Source organism: Diplotaxodon limnothrissa, linkage group LG1, assembly GCF_057381915.1.
Source record: "Diplotaxodon limnothrissa isolate DT_005_m linkage group LG1, D_limnothrissa_male_GT1.1, whole genome shotgun sequence".
NCBI lineage: Eukaryota > Metazoa > Chordata > Actinopteri > Cichliformes > Cichlidae > Diplotaxodon > Diplotaxodon limnothrissa.
The window spans coordinates 6,854,877-6,863,100 of record NC_140596.1 but is presented as its reverse complement, the minus strand read 5'-3'; positions in this window follow the sequence as shown (position 1 = coordinate 6,863,100).

Genomic DNA, 8,224 nt, shown 5'->3' with positions numbered 1-8,224 from the left:
TGTTGGCCATTGTAATGGTTAAATATACATTTAACTCGAATGGCCTCCAAATTCTATTTTTGACCATGGAACAGCTTTATAATGCATACTGCATTGTGATGATGACTTTTTTTCTTCTTCTTTTAAATCAAACCTCAGCTGTCACAATCACTCACACTGAAGTGATTGTCTACATGCAGATACAATACAGCTTTTTGTTAAAGAATTCAGCTGGATTCAGATTTTTGACATATCCACTTTATATATAGTGTTTTTCTTCTGGCTTACTCTGTAAGTATTTAATATGTTTTGCATCAAAAATCCAGAGAGCAATCATCACAATACGTTTCATTTTTAAAATGCATATACCCTTTGAGGCTTTGGGAAATACGCTTTTGGGAAATTCTTTTCCTAGCCAGAGTTAGAAAGACAGGGTTGATAATACTCTGGCCAGCTGTACAGTAAGTACAAAGGTAGAGCTAGCTGTCAGTTAGCTTGGCTTTTTTATAAAACTGAGTACCAGGCTCAGTCCAAACATCGAAACAATCAGTCTATTCAAGTCATCTTATTATACTAACATGTTAGACCTACATTGTCTTTGTATACTTTGTATACAGAAACTGAAATGTCAAAATTGGGGTTTATTTTCTCAGGTTTGGGCCTGGAAATCAACCAAAAAAATGCCCATGAAATTAGAACTTGTTAGTTTTATGCCTTAGTTGTTGCATATATGAAACAAAAATGTTAATAGGTTATCTTTAAAGGTGCTGGTCAGTAGATTATGTCATCATAGCCCAGTTAGCTGCTCTGCTTTATCTGTTTGTGCTAAATTAAGCTAACTACTGGTTATAGATTCACATAAGAAAATCTGTATGTTTAGCTTGTTTCCCAAAATTTCAAACTGTTCCTTTAAGCTAGCTTTGAAAAGGTTCACAAATTCTTTTTGCCACCACCAGTGTCTCAAGAGTCATTTATTAAGAGTAAATACATGCACATTACTTGTAGGTCTACAGCATTTTAAGTTTCATATGCAATGAACCAAAAGAACAAGATTTAAACTCTACATATAAACTCTACACTAATAAATACTTTTATTTTGGATGCGCATTACTTGTAGGTCTGCAATATATTGAGTTTCATAAATAATTAACCAAAAGAATAAGATTTAAACTCTACATTGATGCTGCTATAGCTTCAAAAATCCTAAAATCACAGTGGGAAAATAAAACAACAGATCAGTGCTTTATGAACCTATGTTGACCACAGAGACACGCTAAACCACATCACATCATTGTCTTTGTGGATTTTCTTAGAATAGACTATAAACAAGTTGAGATTTTTTTTATATATATAGTGAGAGAACTTTTCGGCACTGATTAGTCAGTGCCTGTTTTCAAGCTCAAAATCTAACGACGATGGAAATATTGGCTCCAAACGGGATATTTGGGATAATGCTGAGCTGTACAAATAATTCAAAAGAAACAGGGTGGGGCACCTTCTGGCCACCATCTCCTCGTCAGCAATCCCAAACAGGTGGCGCTGTCTTTGATATTTATAGCACCCCAGTGTGTCTAGTGTTGACTCCTCTGTACATAATAGTGCCATAAAAGTGCCGAAGTGACACCATAGAAGTGTTCTGTGACGTCCTGCAGAGAACTTTGTCTGAACACGCTGGAGCTCAAAGCAGATCCTCCGGTTGTATGTAGCCTTTTTGTGATATCCCTCAACTTACTTTCACCACATCATCCTAAAGTGTCCCAAAAATATATTGCCTATAGAATATTGTACATTGGTCTAGAAAACAGTAACACTTAGGATGTAATAACTGTTAATATGTAGAAGTTTTCTACTAGTGAAGGTATTGTCGAATTTAGATTGAATTCTCTTTCCATCAGTGACAAAGCTGATACTGTTGCTTTGGTACAATTGAAAACAATACTTTGCTTGAACGTATTGTTTTTATTACTGTGGCACCGATGTTGAGCTGTAGTCTGAATTTGTACAGTAGATGAGGCTGACTGTAGAAGATCAGCCAAACTTCACTGATAGCGGTCCTGCAACTGTGCCTGGATGCGAAGCTCTACTCTAAGACTTTATGATCGGAGCTCATGTTGTGCCATATCAACCTGTGCACTGTAACATTCAACACTTGCAAAGAAGAAAACAACATATTTTAGATCTGTCCGACAAGTGCAAGGGCAGCAGCATTTGCTTGACCTTGCATTGACCTGTGGCAACAGGACTGTTTTCTTTTAGCACCTCAATGTGCTCAAGACGTTTTGCCTTGTGATGGAAAATAACTTTAAAGCTTAAATGTTTTTTTTCATCCTATTATTTTCATTCATCTCTTTTGATGGCCTTGCCGTGTGGTAACAACAGTTTGACTTTTATAAAGGACTTTTAGTGGCAGGAGTATTGACCTATGAAGAGTTCACTACCAAAATATGACATCTGCAAAGAAAAATTATTATTATCTATGGTGGTTAAAGACACATTTCGCCAACAATAAATAGGTTTCCTGTTTAAAAAAAAGAAGATATAATTTGTTTAAAATTTTTGTTGCTATTATGTATTTTGGAATTTTTTTTTTGACATTTTGGAAGACAACTCTTCATATACGGATTGATAATCCTTTGTTTTGAGCCTTTAGGCAGCATGTTGCCTTTGATTTGAGAGAAACATTATGCTAACAGTGACGGCTTTAAAATGACATGTCTGCTTATGCTGTTGGTGGTAGTCAAAATGAGAATTGTAGGATTCTTTGTAAGGGACCTTTGCAAAAGAAAAGGGTAATGAAATAAGAATATATCACCTATATTTTCAAAGATTTTTTAGATATGCTCTGTTGCTTCTTGGTATTTGTTTTCAATTTTTTTCTGATAAATTTATATTTAAAAGCTTTAGTTCTGTATATTTCTTGGAAATTACATGATTGTATGTTTATTGTAAATACATTAAATATACTATTTTTGTTTGTAATACGAACTTGTCTGATGAGTTAGCAAAGGATTATTAATTAATAACACTTACAGCTAATTTAGAATCAACAATTGCCTAGCATGAATGTTTTCGGACTGTATGAGGAAACACTGGCAGGCACAGGGAGAGCATGCAAACTCCACACATAAGGGCTACAGAACGGTATGAGCTGTTAACTTTCTTATTCAGTGTGAGAGTGGTGGTGCACCAGCATGCCGCCACTTAATCCAGCCAGAGATATTGCACTTATTAAAAGATGCCTTGACTGAGAATTCACTACAGCAATGCTAGCAGCTCTTTTAGACTTCAAGGTTTTCTTTAAGATGTCAACCCTGCAGAAATGGTGTCTTTATTTTAAGCACAATTAATGATCTTCTGTGCAGACATTCCATAAGTAGAATTTTTTTCTTTTTTGTTATTTGAAAGAAAAGAAAAGAAACGTCTGAAGGCATATTTTCCCCACTGGCTGATGGAAACGTTGTATTCTTCAGGTCATGTGGTCTTTGAACAGATATTGTTCAGGGGTGAACTGATAAAAGAAAACTTCATGGACATACATCTAATAGTTGTTGAGGAATTCCTTTTGAACAAAAGCAGTGGTAGATTTATCCATGTGTAAACTAAATATGGTTACTGAAACAGAAAGAGCCACATTGCTATGATGCTACAGCAGTGGTCTAAAGATTGAGCATTGTTGTGGTGCTGGTTTCCAGCCTGGCCCATGATAAATCTAATTTATCATATTATGATTAAAAACATAGAAGTGATTTTTTTTTAGCACTGTTAATTGGATGAAAAATAAGCAATGCTCTATAAACATGCAGCCTGTGAAGAGAACACGTTTGTATTGTTTAAATGTCACAAATAGAATGTTGCTAAAGGCAGCACTAGATAATGATGCAGCATACAAGATATGTATTTTTTTATTCACTCTTCTCACACGCAGACAAAATGATGTAGTTTGTTACATTGCATGTAACGCTATTCTTGTGATAAAGGGCTATTCACTCGGTCAGTGCTTGATCAGCCGGGGTTAAAGGTTACATTTTCTTTTCCCATCTAAATGCACTGACGGAAGAAGATAAATCCTGACATCAGTTTAATCGAAATGTGCTGGTGCTTTGCCATGATCTAATTTCCTTTCATCCAAGCCCTCTGGTTATCCACAGGCATCTCGCCGCGCTACAGCAGCCAGTGGAGATAATAGCCGGGGTTATGGATTGACCGGTGAATCATCTTGTACTGCTGCTGTGAGCGAGCCAGGTACGTGTTCGGGGCCAGGTTGCTGCGTTGCTTTTATGCGAGAGCCTGGGCTGAGAGCTCTCCTGTTTCTCGAGTGCAGACGAAGTCTCGCCAGGGCCACGGTGCAGTGAAATGGAAAGCATGCCATTCCCTGTTCCGCTTGATGCCGTGTGACTGTGAGAGGTTGTGTCATGTTCCTTGGCTATTGACTCAATGACTTGGGACTTCACGACAAAAGCCTGAACCCGTGCGGGCTCTCTGCGTGCTGACAGAGAAATGTGTCTTCCACTTGTCTTCACATTGACCCGCGGACTCTGCAAGACTGACGTGTCCACGTCCCCAAAGTCTCACCTCCTGAACCTAAAAAATAACCTTTCCACGACCTCGCCTGTCTCTCATGCTCTGTTAGCCTTGGGTCTGGCTGCCATCAAAACAATTCAGTGAACTGGTGTTTTTTTCCCTGATACAGCTATGGATTACCTGTCTGCGGCAGCTTCTGCTACATGGATGACATGGTTGAGAATTCACCCTTATGTGAATCATATTATTCTCTGTCACAGTGGGTTGAAAAGTCAAAGCACAGAGTAAGCATAAGCCATTAGCTGGTACTCAAATGACAGCACACAGAGCCAGACCTTCAAGGCTGCCTCTGCCCTGGGGTTCATCCAAGAGACAAAAATCACCATATGTCCTTCGTTTGTTGGAAGAATTAGGAGATGTGGGCTTGCAACTGTGCTCGTAAATGATGATGAATTCTTTTTACATTGTATGCAAAGAGAACATTCTGCATATCTGACTAATGCCTTGTCCAGTGACGTGGCTCAGACAGCTGACCTGATTTATTGCAAGGTTTCCTGCATTGTTAAAAAACAATCTCTGACTCAATGACAGAGGCCCAATTAGGGCCATTCCTTTGATGCAGAAAAGGTCCATATACAAAAGAGACTCTGAATTGCAAATCCAGTTGTAGCCCGTCCTTGCTTTCCCCTAATCTAATAATGTGATCCATCATTTCTACGGCGACAGCTCTACAGCCCAGGCATAGGACAGAATCCCACAGAGGATTAGTAAGATGTTTGAATATCCATATATTTAGCCCTATTTAGAGAGAAAAAATGCATATTTAGAATAATGCACTGGGCTATTCTTTTACATTTCACCCGATTATACCTCACGAGATACTTCAATTTCATTTTTCCAGATTTAACTGTTACTGGTTGTTGGTAACCTTCTAAAAAGCACTTGACATCCATATACCTTCAAGACTCAAGGTTTTTTTTTTGTCGACTAAAAAAAGAGGCCCGTTTCCTGCTCAGTGGTGGCGCTGTTGTTTGAGGGATGGCTCTGTTGCAGAATCATCCATTACCCTGATGAGCTCGCAGCCCCAGAGCTATGACAGCACAGCCACACGATGAGCGAGACAGCCGACTGCCACTATTTGTTCCACTAAAGCATTCATCACACTAATTACCCATGGTGCCAAACAGCTCCAGCAGCCCAGTGAAGCTTTGGCTGCTCGTTTGGAGACGAGGTGAGGTAGGGAAACCTCAGATGAGTCTAAACAGGAGGCTGTCCTCTTTTTTCTGGCTTTCCTGCACATAATTAACTTGGCACACCAGCAACTTGACAAATTGGAATGATGAATCTGGCCTCTATGAATAGATACAAATACATGATCAATCAAAATACCGGACAGTGTTCTCAGTCTGAGGAAATGTGGTGCTGTGAAGGACAAAAGAAATGTCTTTGCTGTGAATGACATTTGGTCTTCTGGTAGAAAAGTGAGAGGGAGGGTTTGTGTCTGGTGTGTTTGAGCTGCGAAAATGTAGAAGCAAGTCAGTGCTAAGTGGGTGGTGGAGAAAAAAGTGGTTGCAAAATCTCACCATTTCACAATTCAAGTGCCAATTTAAAAAAAAAACAACATTATACTTTATCCAATTTTCAATACATAATGCCTTTTTTCTAAAGGACTACACTTTCAGCCTGCTTTCGATAACTTTTCCTTCGATGCAGACAGATGCAAAAGCACAGTCTCTCTGAATTATAGTCATGTATGCCACCTGACCTTGGAAAGTACCAAGAAAGACTCTTTGGTTTCTTTAAATTTCTGTCTCATTCACACTTAGCCCCCAACTGTCCATGTCCCTTCTGGCCTTCACACTGCCGTCTGAACTAATGTAGCATCCAGTACATCAAAACATCCCAGCATTACCTCCCCGCAGTGGCCACAGATCAACTGATCAAGCACAAAGAAACTTCCTAGAGACAGCAAATCCTCCCAGCCTGCCTCACAGCTGCATTTTAAGAATATCACTGCATCTCACTAACTAGGGCAAGAAAAACCACCAGCATAAATGACACATGGCCAGCCACATGACAGCTGTTAAAACACTCAACTAATTCTTTGATGCCATGTTGAAAAAAAAAAAAGCCTGTCATGAAAAGTGAGTGTGTTTGAAATTCTTCATTTCCTGATAAATAATAATAATAATAATAATAATAATAATAATAATAATAATAATAAAATCACACCTGTAATATTTTTTGCATTGTTTGTTATGTTAATCATAAATATTGCTCTCTATATATTTGTATTCTTAACTTCACTATTTATTGTTAGTTACTGTGATTCAGCTTCTTGTACATTACAGTTAAAAACTATAGTAATTACTCATTAACACAGATGTTTTCTGATGTAAACTGACTAAAAGATTACTGACGACACTGTTATGGTCAGTCACAATTTTAACTGTATATAACGTTGACTTGTGCATATAAAACTATGGGGTAAATAAAGTCAGAAGTAAAAAAGTAAAAGTAGATAAATTTGAATTTATAAAATGGTAAGCAGAGTTTGACTTAAAGCACGAGACACAAGAGAGATAAAGTGCAGACCAAGGTGTTTATTCATCAACATTAAAGATTTAACTGAATCTTCATTGAGGCTAAATGATCTTCTGGATCAGAAAGACATTTAGATCTGTATTAGTTTCTTATGTTTTCATTTAAAATAATTTTTAAAAAATTGGGGGGCGTATTTCTCTTTGTGACGAAATTACATAAAATGCGCAATTTGATCACATTGCTAAAGGAGCATCTCAGAAATGTGTAGATCCAGAACTAGATCAAGCTCTATAAATGAATCACTTCTAAGTTGAGCTGAACCTCACCTCTGGTAAAGTCTTCCTCAAGATCAGTACCAAACTTTTAAACAAAGCTGTTAATAAACAAACGAAAGCAATCCTATGTCCTAAGGTAACTAAAAGCACTGTTAACCACAAGTGGCAGCCCTTTCAGACTGCCACTGATTAACCCATGAACTGAATGTGATATGATTTGCTAAATTAGGCTAAAGAAAAATCTAAGATGCACAAATAATAATAAAAATGCACAAAAAAATCACACTTAAGTATATTATCTTAAAGTAAAGTTTGAATTATGTCTTTATCCTCTTCCATTCCACTTAATTAACCACTTAGTGCCTCCACCCGGACGGTAAGGTGTGCACAGCGCCCCCCTGGGAATTTATTTGGCCTTAACACCTGAAAAACAAAACACAACAATGTAAGAAACTCATCATGTTATTGCCCTCATTATCCATGACTTTAGAGACTGGACAATAAAAATATTTTGTAATGGCATAAACAAACCTGTCAAACTAATTATGCGATCCTTTCATTCGAAAGACCTCTATCAGCATCAACTGAAAGGCTACCAGCAAATATGCCTCAAATTTTGCACTTAAATATTAAAATACTGCAAAATGTTACAATAATAATACAGTCATCTTTAGTTCTCTTATGCATAAACAGGTCAGAAATGTGTGCAGTCCACATTAAAAGGTTTGACTAAAGCATATGTCTTGTTTAAAATGTTATCTTATTTGATCAGTTTCAAAACTGTTTACAGTTCAAAGCTGAGTTGAGTTGATTCTATCATTTACAAAGCAATGTGGGTTAATCTCATACGAGATAATGAGTGCTAGTCTGAGTGAGGTCAAAGGTTAAGTAGGATTTTGTACAAT